Source organism: Phyllobates terribilis, unplaced genomic scaffold (genome assembly GCF_046119375.1).
Source record: "Phyllobates terribilis strain yellow unplaced genomic scaffold, ASM4611937v1 Scaffold_11__3_contigs__length_659146591, whole genome shotgun sequence".
Lineage (NCBI taxonomy): Eukaryota > Metazoa > Chordata > Amphibia > Anura > Dendrobatidae > Phyllobates > Phyllobates terribilis.
The window spans coordinates 526,279,783-526,295,174 of record NW_027362771.1 but is presented as its reverse complement, the minus strand read 5'-3'; the positions used below and the strand labels follow the sequence as shown (position 1 = coordinate 526,295,174).

The window sequence follows — 15,392 nt, the reverse complement described above, 5'->3', positions numbered from 1 at the left end:
GTTTGCCTGTAAATTAGTTCTTGCAAACCTCTGCCCTTTTCGAAAGATCATTTCCATGTACTGAGAGAAGTGTTAACGTGCAACAGAGTAGTATCTACTTTGTAGGGCGGCAAAATATAGCATCTTGTTAAAACACACAGTCCATTGCTTTCATCTTCATTCATGCCCCAAATACCAAAGAGTATACTTTCTACTAAGCTATGGCTATGCATTTAAACAAACAATATTTTAAAGATCAAAATATAAAATAATAAATGTAAAACAAAGTATGTATATATATATATATATATATGTCATTTTTGACAATTTTTTTCATGTAATGCTCTTTATTAAAAAACAAAATTAATAATCTTGCAATTTTCACACTGGCTACTGGGGCTGTCCTTCTAAAGCCGTTTTCTTAATATCAGAGGTAGGGTTATAATGACTGATAGCACCTCTGTACACAGCTGTTAACACAGGATCTAGGAATCACAAAAGGTGATGTCACAGCTGGCCGTGATGTCACAGCTGACCCTGCAGCCCCTGAATTCCTAAGAATTTGTGCACACGCTCATTAGATGCTTCAATACAAAATAAAGTGTCAAAGTCTGTTCATTGCAGCAAACGCACATGTGCATTTCCTTAAAAAAAACAGAATGTTTGAGTTGATAAAGACCCAGCGGCCAGTGTACAAATTCTAAAATGTCTAATTTTTATTTGTAATAACGATTGTATTATGCTAATATATCTATTCTCAAAACATTCCAATAAAACCCCACAAAACCTGTTTTCAACAAAAGTTAATTTAGTGAAGAAACATTCCCATTCAAATTGATCTTATTTCTTTCTTTATGCTGTACGGCTCTACCACGACGGCTCCAGTGGCGCAATCGGTCAGCGCGCGGTACTTATAAAGCAGTAACTGTTGAGCAATGCCGAGGTTGTGAGTTCAACCCTCACCTGGAGCATTTGTTTCTTGCCTTCCTTTAGTATTTTTTACTACTGAAGTAGTTGGGCAAAGTGTCTTGAACCCGTCGACGATCTAGTCCCATGATTAAGAGAGAAATTCCAAAGAGCTCTTTGTTTTTTGCGGTATTTTTTTTTTAAAAATTGCCGCAGGTTCGAAAAGTCTTGTAAGTCCCACCATAATCTAGTACCGTGATTGAAAGGGAAATGTGGAAGATATATTTCGTTTTTAAGGCTTCTGGCTGTCCAATATACTTTCCTTCATCGGCATTAATAATGTACACTGGCTAAGAGATAAAAACCACCCTCCAAAGGTAGCCCTTGCTCTCATCTAAAATAAAGATGCATGTGCTTATGGATCTTTTCAAGTTGGAGTTCAAACTTACAAGATCATTCTTGAGAACTCAATCAAAAATGATCGCTTCACTGTTAGGGAACAGCAATGCGCAATGTCAACACTTGCTCGTGCTGCCCCGGTGGCCTAATGGATAAGGCACTGGCCTCCTAAGCCAGGGATTGTGGGTTCGAGTCCCATCCGGGGTGCTTGTTGAGCTCCATTTTCAACAACACCTCATGGAAAGTTTAGGGTGAAGATGACAACTATTTGACTGCCATACAGTCTTGTTTGCCTGTAAATTAGTTCTTGCAAACCTCTGCCCTTTTCGAAAGATCATTTCCATGTACTGAGAGAAGTGTTAACGTGCAACAGAGTAGTATCTACTTTGTAGGGCGGCAAAATATAGCATCTTGTTAAAACACACAGTCCATTGCTTTCATCTTCATTCATGCCCCAAATACCAAAGAGTATACTTTCTACTAAGCTATGGCTATGCATTTAAACAAACAATATTTTAAAGATCAAAATATAAAATAATAAATGTAAAACAAAGTATGTATATATATATATATATATATATATGTCATTTTTGACAATTTTTTTCATGTAATGCTCTTTATTAAAAAACAAAATTAATAATCTTGCAATTTTCACACTGGCTACTGGGGCTGTCCTTCTAAAGCCGTTTTCTTAATATCAGAGGTAGGGTTATAATGACTGATAGCACCTCTGTACACAGCTGTTAACACAGGATCTAGGAATCACAAAAGGTGATGTCACAGCTGGCCGTGATGTCACAGCTGACCCTGCAGCCCCTGAATTCCTAAGAATTTGTGCACACGCTCATTAGATGCTTCAATACAACATAAAGTGTCAAAGTCTGTTCATTGCAGCAAACGCACATGTGCATTTCCTTAAAAAAAACAGAATGTTTGAGTTGATAAAGACCCAGCGGCCAGTGTACAAATTCTAAAATGTCTAATTTTTATTTGTAATAACGATTGTATTATGCTAATATATCTATTCTCAAAACATTCCAATAAAACCCCACAAAACCTGTTTTCAACAAAAGTTAATTTAGTGAAGAAACATTCCCATTCAAATTGATCTTATTTCTTTCTTTATGCTGTACGGCTCTACCACGACGGCTCCAGTGGCGCAATCGGTCAGCGCGCGGTACTTATAAAGCAGTAACTGTTGAGCAATGCCGAGGTTGTGAGTTCAACCCTCACCTGGAGCATTTGTTTCTTGCCTTCCTTTAGTATTTTTTACTACTGAAGTAGTTGGGCAAAGTGTCTTGAACCCGTCGACGATCTAGTCCCATGATTAAGAGAGAAATTCCAAAGAGCTCTTTGTTTTTTGCGGTATTTTTTTTTTAAAAATTGCCGCAGGTTCGAAAAGTCTTGTAAGTCCCACCATAATCTAGTACCGTGATTGAAAGGGAAATGTGGAAGATATATTTCGTTTTTAAGGCTTCTGGCTGTCCAATATACTTTCCTTCATCGGCATTAATAATGTACACTGGCTAAGAGATAAAAACCACCCTCCAAAGGTAGCCCTTGCTCTCATCTAAAATAAAGATGCATGTGCTTATGGATCTTTTCAAGTTGGAGTTCAAACTTACAAGATCATTCTTGAGAACTCAATCAAAAATGATCGCTTCACTGTTAGGGAACAGCAATGCGCAATGTCAACACTTGCTCGTGCTGCCCCGGTGGCCTAATGGATAAGGCACTGGCCTCCTAAGCCAGGGATTGTGGGTTCGAGTCCCATCCGGGGTGCTTGTTGAGCTCCATTTTCAACAACACCTCATGGAAAGTTTAGGGTGAAGATGACAACTATTTGACTGCCATACAGTCTTGTTTGCCTGTAAATTAGTTCTTGCAAACCTCTGCCCTTTTCGAAAGATCATTTCCATGTACTGAGAGAAGTGTTAACGTGCAACAGAGTAGTATCTACTTTGTAGGGCGGCAAAATATAGCATCTTGTTAAAACACACAGTCCATTGCTTTCATCTTCATTCATGCCCCAAATACCAAAGAGTATACTTTCTACTAAGCTATGGCTATGCATTTAAACAAACAATATTTTAAAGATCAAAATATAAAATAATAAATGTAAAACAAAGTATGTATATATATATATATATATATGTCATTTTTGACAATTTTTTTCATGTAATGCTCTTTATTAAAAAACAAAATTAATAATCTTGCAATTTTCACACTGGCTACTGGGGCTGTCCTTCTAAAGCCGTTTTCTTAATATCAGAGGTAGGGTTATAATGACTGATAGCACCTCTGTACACAGCTGTTAACACAGGATCTAGGAATCACAAAAGGTGATGTCACAGCTGGCCGTGATGTCACAGCTGACCCTGCAGCCCCTGAATTCCTAAGAATTTGTGCACACGCTCATTAGATGCTTCAATACAAAATAAAGTGTCAAAGTCTGTTCATTGCAGCAAACGCACATGTGCATTTCCTTAAAAAAAACAGAATGTTTGAGTTGATAAAGACCCAGCGGCCAGTGTACAAATTCTAAAATGTCTAATTTTTATTTGTAATAACGATTGTATTATGCTAATATATCTATTCTCAAAACATTCCAATAAAACCCCACAAAACCTGTTTTCAACAAAAGTTAATTTAGTGAAGAAACATTCCCATTCAAATTGATCTTATTTCTTTCTTTATGCTGTACGGCTCTACCACGACGGCTCCAGTGGCGCAATCGGTCAGCGCGCGGTACTTATAAAGCAGTAACTGTTGAGCAATGCCGAGGTTGTGAGTTCAACCCTCACCTGGAGCATTTGTTTCTTGCCTTCCTTTAGTATTTTTTACTACTGAAGTAGTTGGGCAAAGTGTCTTGAACCCGTCGACGATCTAGTCCCATGATTAAGAGAGAAATTCCAAAGAGCTCTTTGTTTTTTGCGGTATTTTTTTTTTAAAAATTGCCGCAGGTTCGAAAAGTCTTGTAAGTCCCACCATAATCTAGTACCGTGATTGAAAGGGAAATGTGGAAGATATATTTCGTTTTTAAGGCTTCTGGCTGTCCAATATACTTTCCTTCATCGGCATTAATAATGTACACTGGCTAAGAGATAAAAACCACCCTCCAAAGGTAGCCCTTGCTCTCATCTAAAATAAAGATGCATGTGCTTATGGATCTTTTCAAGTTGGAGTTCAAACTTACAAGATCATTCTTGAGAACTCAATCAAAAATGATCGCTTCACTGTTAGGGAACAGCAATGCGCAATGTCAACACTTGCTCGTGCTGCCCCGGTGGCCTAATGGATAAGGCACTGGCCTCCTAAGCCAGGGATTGTGGGTTCGAGTCCCATCCGGGGTGCTTGTTGAGCTCCATTTTCAACAACACCTCATGGAAAGTTTAGGGTGAAGATGACAACTATTTGACTGCCATACAGTCTTGTTTGCCTGTAAATTAGTTCTTGCAAACCTCTGCCCTTTTCGAAAGATCATTTCCATGTACTGAGAGAAGTGTTAACGTGCAACAGAGTAGTATCTACTTTGTAGGGCGGCAAAATATAGCATCTTGTTAAAACACACAGTCCATTGCTTTCATCTTCATTCATGCCCCAAATACCAAAGAGTATACTTTCTACTAAGCTATGGCTATGCATTTAAACAAACAATATTTTAAAGATCAAAATATAAAATAATAAATGTAAAACAAAGTATGTATATATATATATATGTCATTTTTGACAATTTTTTTCATGTAATGCTCTTTATTAAAAAACAAAATTAATAATCTTGCAATTTTCACACTGGCTACTGGGGCTGTCCTTCTAAAGCCGTTTTCTTAATATCAGAGGTAGGGTTATAATGACTGATAGCACCTCTGTACACAGCTGTTAACACAGGATCTAGGAATCACAAAAGGTGATGTCACAGCTGGCCGTGATGTCACAGCTGACCCTGCAGCCCCTGAATTCCTAAGAATTTGTGCACACGCTCATTAGATGCTTCAATACAAAATAAAGTGTCAAAGTCTGTTCATTGCAGCAAACGCACATGTGCATTTCCTTAAAAAAAACAGAATGTTTGAGTTGATAAAGACCCAGCGGCCAGTGTACAAATTCTAAAATGTCTAATTTTTATTTGTAATAACGATTGTATTATGCTAATATATCTATTCTCAAAACATTCCAATAAAACCCCACAAAACCTGTTTTCAACAAAAGTTAATTTAGTGAAGAAACATTCCCATTCAAATTGATCTTATTTCTTTCTTTATGCTGTACGGCTCTACCACGACGGCTCCAGTGGCGCAATCGGTCAGCGCGCGGTACTTATAAAGCAGTAACTGTTGAGCAATGCCGAGGTTGTGAGTTCAACCCTCACCTGGAGCATTTGTTTCTTGCCTTCCTTTAGTATTTTTTACTACTGAAGTAGTTGGGCAAAGTGTCTTGAACCCGTCGACGATCTAGTCCCATGATTAAGAGAGAAATTCCAAAGAGCTCTTTGTTTTTTGCGGTATTTTTTTTTTAAAAATTGCCGCAGGTTCGAAAAGTCTTGTAAGTCCCACCATAATCTAGTACCGTGATTGAAAGGGAAATGTGGAAGATATATTTCGTTTTTAAGGCTTCTGGCTGTCCAATATACTTTCCTTCATCGGCATTAATAATGTACACTGGCTAAGAGATAAAAACCACCCTCCAAAGGTAGCCCTTGCTCTCATCTAAAATAAAGATGCATGTGCTTATGGATCTTTTCAAGTTGGAGTTCAAACTTACAAGATCATTCTTGAGAACTCAATCAAAAATGATCGCTTCACTGTTAGGGAACAGCAATGCGCAATGTCAACACTTGCTCGTGCTGCCCCGGTGGCCTAATGGATAAGGCACTGGCCTCCTAAGCCAGGGATTGTGGGTTCGAGTCCCATCCGGGGTGCTTGTTGAGCTCCATTTTCAACAACACCTCATGGAAAGTTTAGGGTGAAGATGACAACTATTTGACTGCCATACAGTCTTGTTTGCCTGTAAATTAGTTCTTGCAAACCTCTGCCCTTTTCGAAAGATCATTTCCATGTACTGAGAGAAGTGTTAACGTGCAACAGAGTAGTATCTACTTTGTAGGGCGGCAAAATATAGCATCTTGTTAAAACACACAGTCCATTGCTTTCATCTTCATTCATGCCCCAAATACCAAAGAGTATACTTTCTACTAAGCTATGGCTATGCATTTAAACAAACAATATTTTAAAGATCAAAATATAAAATAATAAATGTAAAACAAAGTATGTATATATATATATATGTCATTTTTGACAATTTTTTTCATGTAATGCTCTTTATTAAAAAACAAAATTAATAATCTTGCAATTTTCACACTGGCTACTGGGGCTGTCCTTCTAAAGCCGTTTTCTTAATATCAGAGGTAGGGTTATAATGACTGATAGCACCTCTGTACACAGCTGTTAACACAGGATCTAGGAATCACAAAAGGTGATGTCACAGCTGGCCGTGATGTCACAGCTGACCCTGCAGCCCCTGAATTCCTAAGAATTTGTGCACACGCTCATTAGATGCTTCAATACAAAATAAAGTGTCAAAGTCTGTTCATTGCAGCAAACGCACATGTGCATTTCCTTAAAAAAAACAGAATGTTTGAGTTGATAAAGACCCAGCGGCCAGTGTACAAATTCTAAAATGTCTAATTTTTATTTGTAATAACGATTGTATTATGCTAATATATCTATTCTCAAAACATTCCAATAAAACCCCACAAAACCTGTTTTCAACAAAAGTTAATTTAGTGAAGAAACATTCCCATTCAAATTGATCTTATTTCTTTCTTTATGCTGTACGGCTCTACCACGACGGCTCCAGTGGCGCAATCGGTCAGCGCGCGGTACTTATAAAGCAGTAACTGTTGAGCAATGCCGAGGTTGTGAGTTCAACCCTCACCTGGAGCATTTGTTTCTTGCCTTCCTTTAGTATTTTTTACTACTGAAGTAGTTGGGCAAAGTGTCTTGAACCCGTCGACGATCTAGTCCCATGATTAAGAGAGAAATTCCAAAGAGCTCTTTGTTTTTTGCGGTATTTTTTTTTTAAAAATTGCCGCAGGTTCGAAAAGTCTTGTAAGTCCCACCATAATCTAGTACCGTGATTGAAAGGGAAATGTGGAAGATATATTTCGTTTTTAAGGCTTCTGGCTGTCCAATATACTTTCCTTCATCGGCATTAATAATGTACACTGGCTAAGAGATAAAAACCACCCTCCAAAGGTAGCCCTTGCTCTCATCTAAAATAAAGATGCATGTGCTTATGGATCTTTTCAAGTTGGAGTTCAAACTTACAAGATCATTCTTGAGAACTCAATCAAAAATGATCGCTTCACTGTTAGGGAACAGCAATGCGCAATGTCAACACTTGCTCGTGCTGCCCCGGTGGCCTAATGGATAAGGCACTGGCCTCCTAAGCCAGGGATTGTGGGTTCGAGTCCCATCCGGGGTGCTTGTTGAGCTCCATTTTCAACAACACCTCATGGAAAGTTTAGGGTGAAGATGACAACTATTTGACTGCCATACAGTCTTGTTTGCCTGTAAATTAGTTCTTGCAAACCTCTGCCCTTTTCGAAAGATCATTTCCATGTACTGAGAGAAGTGTTAACGTGCAACAGAGTAGTATCTACTTTGTAGGGCGGCAAAATATAGCATCTTGTTAAAACACACAGTCCATTGCTTTCATCTTCATTCATGCCCCAAATACCAAAGAGTATACTTTCTACTAAGCTATGGCTATGCATTTAAACAAACAATATTTTAAAGATCAAAATATAAAATAATAAATGTAAAACAAAGTATGTATATATATATATATATATATATGTCATTTTTGACAATTTTTTTCATGTAATGCTCTTTATTAAAAAACAAAATTAATAATCTTGCAATTTTCACACTGGCTACTGGGGCTGTCCTTCTAAAGCCGTTTTCTTAATATCAGAGGTAGGGTTATAATGACTGATAGCACCTCTGTACACAGCTGTTAACACAGGATCTAGGAATCACAAAAGGTGATGTCACAGCTGGCCGTGATGTCACAGCTGACCCTGCAGCCCCTGAATTCCTAAGAATTTGTGCACACGCTCATTAGATGCTTCAATACAAAATAAAGTGTCAAAGTCTGTTCATTGCAGCAAACGCACATGTGCATTTCCTTAAAAAAAACAGAATGTTTGAGTTGATAAAGACCCAGCGGCCAGTGTACAAATTCTAAAATGTCTAATTTTTATTTGTAATAACGATTGTATTATGCTAATATATCTATTCTCAAAACATTCCAATAAAACCCCACAAAACCTGTTTTCAACAAAAGTTAATTTAGTGAAGAAACATTCCCATTCAAATTGATCTTATTTCTTTCTTTATGCTGTACGGCTCTACCACGACGGCTCCAGTGGCGCAATCGGTCAGCGCGCGGTACTTATAAAGCAGTAACTGTTGAGCAATGCCGAGGTTGTGAGTTCAACCCTCACCTGGAGCATTTGTTTCTTGCCTTCCTTTAGTATTTTTTACTACTGAAGTAGTTGGGCAAAGTGTCTTGAACCCGTCGACGATCTAGTCCCATGATTAAGAGAGAAATTCCAAAGAGCTCTTTGTTTTTTGCGGTATTTTTTTTTTAAAAATTGCCGCAGGTTCGAAAAGTCTTGTAAGTCCCACCATAATCTAGTACCGTGATTGAAAGGGAAATGTGGAAGATATATTTCGTTTTTAAGGCTTCTGGCTGTCCAATATACTTTCCTTCATCGGCATTAATAATGTACACTGGCTAAGAGATAAAAACCACCCTCCAAAGGTAGCCCTTGCTCTCATCTAAAATAAAGATGCATGTGCTTATGGATCTTTTCAAGTTGGAGTTCAAACTTACAAGATCATTCTTGAGAACTCAATCAAAAATGATCGCTTCACTGTTAGGGAACAGCAATGCGCAATGTCAACACTTGCTCGTGCTGCCCCGGTGGCCTAATGGATAAGGCACTGGCCTCCTAAGCCAGGGATTGTGGGTTCGAGTCCCATCCGGGGTGCTTGTTGAGCTCCATTTTCAACAACACCTCATGGAAAGTTTAGGGTGAAGATGACAACTATTTGACTGCCATACAGTCTTGTTTGCCTGTAAATTAGTTCTTGCAAACCTCTGCCCTTTTCGAAAGATCATTTCCATGTACTGAGAGAAGTGTTAACGTGCAACAGAGTAGTATCTACTTTGTAGGGCGGCAAAATATAGCATCTTGTTAAAACACACAGTCCATTGCTTTCATCTTCATTCATGCCCCAAATACCAAAGAGTATACTTTCTACTAAGCTATGGCTATGCATTTAAACAAACAATATTTTAAAGATCAAAATATAAAATAATAAATGTAAAACAAAGTATGTATATATATATATATATATATGTCATTTTTGACAATTTTTTTCATGTAATGCTCTTTATTAAAAAACAAAATTAATAATCTTGCAATTTTCACACTGGCTACTGGGGCTGTCCTTCTAAAGCCGTTTTCTTAATATCAGAGGTAGGGTTATAATGACTGATAGCACCTCTGTACACAGCTGTTAACACAGGATCTAGGAATCACAAAAGGTGATGTCACAGCTGGCCGTGATGTCACAGCTGACCCTGCAGCCCCTGAATTCCTAAGAATTTGTGCACACGCTCATTAGATGCTTCAATACAAAATAAAGTGTCAAAGTCTGTTCATTGCAGCAAACGCACATGTGCATTTCCTTAAAAAAAACAGAATGTTTGAGTTGATAAAGACCCAGCGGCCAGTGTACAAATTCTAAAATGTCTAATTTTTATTTGTAATAACGATTGTATTATGCTAATATATCTATTCTCAAAACATTCCAATAAAACCCCACAAAACCTGTTTTCAACAAAAGTTAATTTAGTGAAGAAACATTCCCATTCAAATTGATCTTATTTCTTTCTTTATGCTGTACGGCTCTACCACGACGGCTCCAGTGGCGCAATCGGTCAGCGCGCGGTACTTATAAAGCAGTAACTGTTGAGCAATGCCGAGGTTGTGAGTTCAACCCTCACCTGGAGCATTTGTTTCTTGCCTTCCTTTAGTATTTTTTACTACTGAAGTAGTTGGGCAAAGTGTCTTGAACCCGTCGACGATCTAGTCCCATGATTAAGAGAGAAATTCCAAAGAGCTCTTTGTTTTTTGCGGTATTTTTTTTTTAAAAATTGCCGCAGGTTCGAAAAGTCTTGTAAGTCCCACCATAATCTAGTACCGTGATTGAAAGGGAAATGTGGAAGATATATTTCGTTTTTAAGGCTTCTGGCTGTCCAATATACTTTCCTTCATCGGCATTAATAATGTACACTGGCTAAGAGATAAAAACCACCCTCCAAAGGTAGCCCTTGCTCTCATCTAAAATAAAGATGCATGTGCTTATGGATCTTTTCAAGTTGGAGTTCAAACTTACAAGATCATTCTTGAGAACTCAATCAAAAATGATCGCTTCACTGTTAGGGAACAGCAATGCGCAATGTCAACACTTGCTCGTGCTGCCCCGGTGGCCTAATGGATAAGGCACTGGCCTCCTAAGCCAGGGATTGTGGGTTCGAGTCCCATCCGGGGTGCTTGTTGAGCTCCATTTTCAACAACACCTCATGGAAAGTTTAGGGTGAAGATGACAACTATTTGACTGCCATACAGTCTTGTTTGCCTGTAAATTAGTTCTTGCAAACCTCTGCCCTTTTCGAAAGATCATTTCCATGTACTGAGAGAAGTGTTAACGTGCAACAGAGTAGTATCTACTTTGTAGGGCGGCAAAATATAGCATCTTGTTAAAACACACAGTCCATTGCTTTCATCTTCATTCATGCCCCAAATACCAAAGAGTATACTTTCTACTAAGCTATGGCTATGCATTTAAACAAACAATATTTTAAAGATCAAAATATAAAATAATAAATGTAAAACAAAGTATGTATATATATATATATATATATGTCATTTTTGACAATTTTTTTCATGTAATGCTCTTTATTAAAAAACAAAATTAATAATCTTGCAATTTTCACACTGGCTACTGGGGCTGTCCTTCTAAAGCCGTTTTCTTAATATCAGAGGTAGGGTTATAATGACTGATAGCACCTCTGTACACAGCTGTTAACACAGGATCTAGGAATCACAAAAGGTGATGTCACAGCTGGCCGTGATGTCACAGCTGACCCTGCAGCCCCTGAATTCCTAAGAATTTGTGCACACGCTCATTAGATGCTTCAATACAAAATAAAGTGTCAAAGTCTGTTCATTGCAGCAAACGCACATGTGCATTTCCTTAAAAAAAACAGAATGTTTGAGTTGATAAAGACCCAGCGGCCAGTGTACAAATTCTAAAATGTCTAATTTTTATTTGTAATAACGATTGTATTATGCTAATATATCTATTCTCAAAACATTCCAATAAAACCCCACAAAACCTGTTTTCAACAAAAGTTAATTTAGTGAAGAAACATTCCCATTCAAATTGATCTTATTTCTTTCTTTATGCTGTACGGCTCTACCACGACGGCTCCAGTGGCGCAATCGGTCAGCGCGCGGTACTTATAAAGCAGTAACTGTTGAGCAATGCCGAGGTTGTGAGTTCAACCCTCACCTGGAGCATTTGTTTCTTGCCTTCCTTTAGTATTTTTTACTACTGAAGTAGTTGGGCAAAGTGTCTTGAACCCGTCGACGATCTAGTCCCATGATTAAGAGAGAAATTCCAAAGAGCTCTTTGTTTTTTGCGGTATTTTTTTTTTAAAAATTGCCGCAGGTTCGAAAAGTCTTGTAAGTCCCACCATAATCTAGTACCGTGATTGAAAGGGAAATGTGGAAGATATATTTCGTTTTTAAGGCTTCTGGCTGTCCAATATACTTTCCTTCATCGGCATTAATAATGTACACTGGCTAAGAGATAAAAACCACCCTCCAAAGGTAGCCCTTGCTCTCATCTAAAATAAAGATGCATGTGCTTATGGATCTTTTCAAGTTGGAGTTCAAACTTACAAGATCATTCTTGAGAACTCAATCAAAAATGATCGCTTCACTGTTAGGGAACAGCAATGCGCAATGTCAACACTTGCTCGTGCTGCCCCGGTGGCCTAATGGATAAGGCACTGGCCTCCTAAGCCAGGGATTGTGGGTTCAAGTCCCATCCGGGGTGCTTGTTGAGCTCCATTTTCAACAACACCTCATGGAAAGTTTAGGGTGAAGATGACAACTATTTGACTGCCATACAGTCTTGTTTGCCTGTAAATTAGTTCTTGCAAACCTCTGCCCTTTTCGAAAGATCATTTCCATGTACTGAGAGAAGTGTTAACGTGCAACAGAGTAGTATCTACTTTGTAGGGCGGCAAAATATAGCATCTTGTTAAAACACACAGTCCATTGCTTTCATCTTCATTCATGCCCCAAATACCAAAGAGTATACTTTCTACTAAGCTATGGCTATGCATTTAAACAAACAATATTTTAAAGATCAAAATATAAAATAATAAATGTAAAACAAAGTATGTATATATATATATATATATATGTCATTTTTGACAATTTTTTTCATGTAATGCTCTTTATTAAAAAACAAAATTAATAATCTTGCAATTTTCACACTGGCTACTGGGGCTGTCCTTCTAAAGCCGTTTTCTTAATATCAGAGGTAGGGTTATAATGACTGATAGCACCTCTGTACACAGCTGTTAACACAGGATCTAGGAATCACAAAAGGTGATGTCACAGCTGGCCGTGATGTCACAGCTGACCCTGCAGCCCCTGAATTCCTAAGAATTTGTGCACACGCTCATTAGATGCTTCAATACAAAATAAAGTGTCAAAGTCTGTTCATTGCAGCAAACGCACATGTGCATTTCCTTAAAAAAAACAGAATGTTTGAGTTGATAAAGACCCAGCGGCCAGTGTACAAATTCTAAAATGTCTAATTTTTATTTGTAATAACGATTGTATTATGCTAATATATCTATTCTCAAAACATTCCAATAAAACCCCACAAAACCTGTTTTCAACAAAAGTTAATTTAGTGAAGAAACATTCCCATTCAAATTGATCTTATTTCTTTCTTTATGCTGTACGGCTCTACCACGACGGCTCCAGTGGCGCAATCGGTCAGCGCGCGGTACTTATAAAGCAGTAACTGTTGAGCAATGCCGAGGTTGTGAGTTCAACCCTCACCTGGAGCATTTGTTTCTTGCCTTCCTTTAGTATTTTTTACTACTGAAGTAGTTGGGCAAAGTGTCTTGAACCCGTCGACGATCTAGTCCCATGATTAAGAGAGAAATTCCAAAGAGCTCTTTGTTTTTTGCGGTATTTTTTTTTTAAAAATTGCCGCAGGTTCGAAAAGTCTTGTAAGTCCCACCATAATCTAGTACCGTGATTGAAAGGGAAATGTGGAAGATATATTTCGTTTTTAAGGCTTCTGGCTGTCCAATATACTTTCCTTCATCGGCATTAATAATGTACACTGGCTAAGAGATAAAAACCACCCTCCAAGGGTAGCCCTTGCTCTCATCTAAAATAAAGATGCATGTGCTTATGGATCTTTTCAAGTTGGAGTTCAAACTTACAAGATCATTCTTGAGAACTCAATCAAAAATGATCGCTTCACTGTTAGGGAACAGCAATGCGCAATGTCAACACTTGCTCGTGCTGCCCCGGTGGCCTAATGGATAAGGCACTGGCCTCCTAAGCCAGGGATTGTGGGTTCGAGTCCCATCCGGGGTGCTTGTTGAGCTCCATTTTCAACAACACCTCATGGAAAGTTTAGGGTGAAGATGACAACTATTTGACTGCCATACAGTCTTGTTTGCCTGTAAATTAGTTCTTGCAAACCTCTGCCCTTTTCGAAAGATCATTTCCATGTACTGAGAGAAGTGTTAACGTGCAACAGAGTAGTATCTACTTTGTAGGGCGGCAAAATATAGCATCTTGTTAAAACACACAGTCCATTGCTTTCATCTTCATTCATGCCCCAAATACCAAAGAGTATACTTTCTACTAAGCTATGGCTATGCATTTAAACAAACAATATTTTAAAGATCAAAATATAAAATAATAAATGTAAAACAAAGTATGTATATATATATATATATATATGTCATTTTTGACAATTTTTTTCATGTAATGCTCTTTATTAAAAAACAAAATTAATAATCTTGCAATTTTCACACTGGCTACTGGGGCTGTCCTTCTAAAGCCGTTTTCTTAATATCAGAGGTAGGGTTATAATGACTGATAGCACCTCTGTACACAGCTGTTAACACAGGATCTAGGAATCACAAAAGGTGATGTCACAGCTGGCCGTGATGTCACAGCTGACCCTGCAGCCCCTGAATTCCTAAGAATTTGTGCACACGCTCATTAGATGCTTCAATACAAAATAAAGTGTCAAAGTCTGTTCATTGCAGCAAACGCACATGTGCATTTCCTTAAAAAAAACAGAATGTTTGAGTTGATAAAGACCCAGCGGCCAGTGTACAAATTCTAAAATGTCTAATTTTTATTTGTAATAACGATTGTATTATGCTAATATATCTATTCTCAAAACATTCCAATAAAACCCCACAAAACCTGTTTTCAACAAAAGTTAATTTAGTGAAGAAACATTCCCATTCAAATTGATCTTATTTCTTTCTTTATGCTGTACGGCTCTACCACGACGGCTCCAGTGGCGCAATCGGTCAGCGCGCGGTACTTATAAAGCAGTAACTGTTGAGCAATGCCGAGGTTGTGAGTTCAACCCTCACCTGGAGCATTTGTTTCTTGCCTTCCTTTAGTATTTTTTACTACTGAAGTAGTTGGGCAAAGTGTCTTGAACCCGTCGACGATCTAGTCCCATGATTAAGAGAGAAATTCCAAAGAGCTCTTTGTTTTTTGCGGTATTTTTTTTTTAAAAATTGCCGCAGGTTCGAAAAGTCTTGTAAGTCCCACCATAATCTAGTACCGTGATTGAAAGGGAAATGTGGAAGATATATTTCGTTTTTAAGGCTTCTGGCTGTCCAATATACTTTCCTTCATCGGCATTAATAATGTACACTGGCTAAGAGATAAAAACCACCCTCCA

The 15,392-nt window shown here is 38.1% G+C and overlaps 19 non-coding genes across 19 annotated transcripts; all 19 read left to right on the top strand.

Moving 5' to 3' along the window:
• The first annotated feature begins 857 nt into the window (after nucleotides 1-857).
• Nucleotides 858-950, top strand: TRNAI-UAU (transfer RNA isoleucine (anticodon UAU)). Its single transcript is given in 2 exon segments — nucleotides 858-895; nucleotides 915-950. It is a non-coding gene; the product is annotated as a tRNA-Ile (tRNA).
• Nucleotides 951-1,418: 468 nt separating this feature from the next.
• Nucleotides 1,419-1,491, top strand: TRNAR-CCU (transfer RNA arginine (anticodon CCU)). The gene has a single exon. It is a non-coding gene; the product is annotated as a tRNA-Arg (tRNA).
• Nucleotides 1,492-2,432: 941 nt separating this feature from the next.
• Nucleotides 2,433-2,525, top strand: TRNAI-UAU (transfer RNA isoleucine (anticodon UAU)). The gene is given in 2 exon segments: nucleotides 2,433-2,470; nucleotides 2,490-2,525. It is a non-coding gene; the product is annotated as a tRNA-Ile (tRNA).
• Nucleotides 2,526-2,993: 468 nt separating this feature from the next.
• TRNAR-CCU (transfer RNA arginine (anticodon CCU)) lies at nucleotides 2,994-3,066 on the top strand. The gene has a single exon. It is a non-coding gene; the product is annotated as a tRNA-Arg (tRNA).
• Nucleotides 3,067-4,003: 937 nt separating this feature from the next.
• TRNAI-UAU (transfer RNA isoleucine (anticodon UAU)) lies at nucleotides 4,004-4,096 on the top strand. Its single transcript is given in 2 exon segments — nucleotides 4,004-4,041; nucleotides 4,061-4,096. It is a non-coding gene; the product is annotated as a tRNA-Ile (tRNA).
• Nucleotides 4,097-4,564: 468 nt separating this feature from the next.
• TRNAR-CCU (transfer RNA arginine (anticodon CCU)) lies at nucleotides 4,565-4,637 on the top strand. The gene has a single exon. It is a non-coding gene; the product is annotated as a tRNA-Arg (tRNA).
• Nucleotides 4,638-5,568: 931 nt separating this feature from the next.
• Nucleotides 5,569-5,661, top strand: TRNAI-UAU (transfer RNA isoleucine (anticodon UAU)). The gene is given in 2 exon segments: nucleotides 5,569-5,606; nucleotides 5,626-5,661. It is a non-coding gene; the product is annotated as a tRNA-Ile (tRNA).
• A 468-nt stretch (nucleotides 5,662-6,129) lies between these two features.
• On the top strand, nucleotides 6,130-6,202 carry TRNAR-CCU (transfer RNA arginine (anticodon CCU)). Its single transcript has one exon. It is a non-coding gene; the product is annotated as a tRNA-Arg (tRNA).
• Nucleotides 6,203-7,133: 931 nt separating this feature from the next.
• Nucleotides 7,134-7,226, top strand: TRNAI-UAU (transfer RNA isoleucine (anticodon UAU)). The gene is given in 2 exon segments: nucleotides 7,134-7,171; nucleotides 7,191-7,226. It is a non-coding gene; the product is annotated as a tRNA-Ile (tRNA).
• Nucleotides 7,227-7,694: 468 nt separating this feature from the next.
• On the top strand, nucleotides 7,695-7,767 carry TRNAR-CCU (transfer RNA arginine (anticodon CCU)). The gene has a single exon. It is a non-coding gene; the product is annotated as a tRNA-Arg (tRNA).
• A 939-nt stretch (nucleotides 7,768-8,706) lies between these two features.
• TRNAI-UAU (transfer RNA isoleucine (anticodon UAU)) lies at nucleotides 8,707-8,799 on the top strand. The gene is given in 2 exon segments: nucleotides 8,707-8,744; nucleotides 8,764-8,799. It is a non-coding gene; the product is annotated as a tRNA-Ile (tRNA).
• A 468-nt stretch (nucleotides 8,800-9,267) lies between these two features.
• TRNAR-CCU (transfer RNA arginine (anticodon CCU)) lies at nucleotides 9,268-9,340 on the top strand. Its single transcript has one exon. It is a non-coding gene; the product is annotated as a tRNA-Arg (tRNA).
• A 937-nt stretch (nucleotides 9,341-10,277) lies between these two features.
• Nucleotides 10,278-10,370, top strand: TRNAI-UAU (transfer RNA isoleucine (anticodon UAU)). The gene is given in 2 exon segments: nucleotides 10,278-10,315; nucleotides 10,335-10,370. It is a non-coding gene; the product is annotated as a tRNA-Ile (tRNA).
• Nucleotides 10,371-10,838: 468 nt separating this feature from the next.
• Nucleotides 10,839-10,911, top strand: TRNAR-CCU (transfer RNA arginine (anticodon CCU)). The gene has a single exon. It is a non-coding gene; the product is annotated as a tRNA-Arg (tRNA).
• A 937-nt stretch (nucleotides 10,912-11,848) lies between these two features.
• On the top strand, nucleotides 11,849-11,941 carry TRNAI-UAU (transfer RNA isoleucine (anticodon UAU)). The gene is given in 2 exon segments: nucleotides 11,849-11,886; nucleotides 11,906-11,941. It is a non-coding gene; the product is annotated as a tRNA-Ile (tRNA).
• A 468-nt stretch (nucleotides 11,942-12,409) lies between these two features.
• TRNAR-CCU (transfer RNA arginine (anticodon CCU)) lies at nucleotides 12,410-12,482 on the top strand. Its single transcript has one exon. It is a non-coding gene; the product is annotated as a tRNA-Arg (tRNA).
• A 937-nt stretch (nucleotides 12,483-13,419) lies between these two features.
• Nucleotides 13,420-13,512, top strand: TRNAI-UAU (transfer RNA isoleucine (anticodon UAU)). Its single transcript is given in 2 exon segments — nucleotides 13,420-13,457; nucleotides 13,477-13,512. It is a non-coding gene; the product is annotated as a tRNA-Ile (tRNA).
• Nucleotides 13,513-13,980: 468 nt separating this feature from the next.
• On the top strand, nucleotides 13,981-14,053 carry TRNAR-CCU (transfer RNA arginine (anticodon CCU)). Its single transcript has one exon. It is a non-coding gene; the product is annotated as a tRNA-Arg (tRNA).
• Nucleotides 14,054-14,990: 937 nt separating this feature from the next.
• Nucleotides 14,991-15,083, top strand: TRNAI-UAU (transfer RNA isoleucine (anticodon UAU)). The gene is given in 2 exon segments: nucleotides 14,991-15,028; nucleotides 15,048-15,083. It is a non-coding gene; the product is annotated as a tRNA-Ile (tRNA).
• Nucleotides 15,084-15,392: the final 309 nt, after the last annotated feature.